Raw genomic sequence first — 1,498 nt, forward strand, 5'->3', positions numbered from 1 at the left:
CACACACAAACTCACATACCCAACTCACACTCTCCCTGGCAAACTCCTACTTACCCTTCAGGTTTACTCATAGGTCACAGCTCATAATTCTCACTGAAACCTCCTTCAGCCGTCCCCTTCCCCCAGAGGGTCAGTCACTCTCTGAAGTCCACAGCACGTCTCCCCCCTCATTTCATAGCGCTGTCCTATTGTGCAATAACATATCTGATGATTTGTCTGCAACTCCCAGGAAAACTAGGCTTCTTTGAGGCAGTGCTGGAGGTTTACACATCTCTAACGTTAGCACCCAGCATCAAGTCTACTTCATAGTGAACAATGTTTATTGATGGCCTCCGCCACTAAGTGGGAGTAAGTTGGAGCACAAGAGGGTAAGGACTTTCTTTGTCTTGTTTAGTGCTGTAGACTCTGCATAGCCAGCACAGCTCCTGGGATGTGGAAGGCACTCAATAAGAATTGGCTAAATTAATTAATTGATTGAATTTATTGAATTTAATCAACTCCAGACAGTACGGTGAATTGAAAGACTTGGCCAAGTTGTTTAAGTTTTCCGAAAATTGATTTATTTAGGGATCATCATGACTTCAAATATTTATTGAGCACATGCCCAATTTTTTTTCACAAGCCATGAGATATATGAAGGTAAACAAACAAGAAACTTATAGATATGTGGAGTGAGGGATAAGATGTTTAAAGCAATACTAATGTAAGGTAGGAATCAATAAGTGTCATAGAAGAGGGGAGAGAAAGTGCTACAGAAACTCAAGACAGAGGGGACTTCTTCTGAAGTCTTCTTACGATTGGTGGGTGTCTTCATAGAGGACAAAACATTTATGATGTTTCCCAGTCTGACCTGGCAGCCACATGACCCTGGTCTCCTGGATGTAGTTGATTGGAGGGGGACACTTGACCTGGACTGAGCCATTAGTCTCTGTCTTCCAAGAATTGGGATTAAAGAAACTAATCAGTTTTTGCTGGTCCCTTGAACGAAAAAGAAATGGCCTTGAAGCTGTGTAGTTGTTGCTTTTTGTACACTTCTCAGAGATGCAGAGAATGCTGGTCTGGAGAGAAGGTAGAATGCATGAGGTACCAAAAAAGCAAAAAGTAGCAGCCATGTGGCCTCAGCAAGCCAGAGGCTGAGGCCGGGCTTTCTGAAAATGTCCATTCCTCATTCCCTCCCCTGAATGACCTGCAGCAGCAGCTTCTGCCCATGGATCTTCTGAGACTCCCAGGCTTCTTATGAACAATACCCCCTTTTTGCCTCAGAGAACTGGACTGTATCACTGCAACCAGCAAACCACAGTGAATGCTGTGTAAGGGTGAAGAAATGGGCCATTGCCAGGAGGGTGCCTACTGGGGAAAGGGTATGAGAGTAAATGGTCTTCATTTCCACTCCACCTTCCCTCACTCCCCTTAAGTATGTCCAGTTCAGTGACCCCCTCCATATGCTCTAAAGCTGGCCAGCAGCCTAGCAGCAAAGGACCTGCATGGCTCAGTCAAA

The sequence above is a fragment of the Desmodus rotundus genome, chromosome 12 (assembly GCF_022682495.2).
Source record: "Desmodus rotundus isolate HL8 chromosome 12, HLdesRot8A.1, whole genome shotgun sequence".
Classification (NCBI taxonomy): Eukaryota; Metazoa; Chordata; class Mammalia; order Chiroptera; family Phyllostomidae; genus Desmodus; species Desmodus rotundus.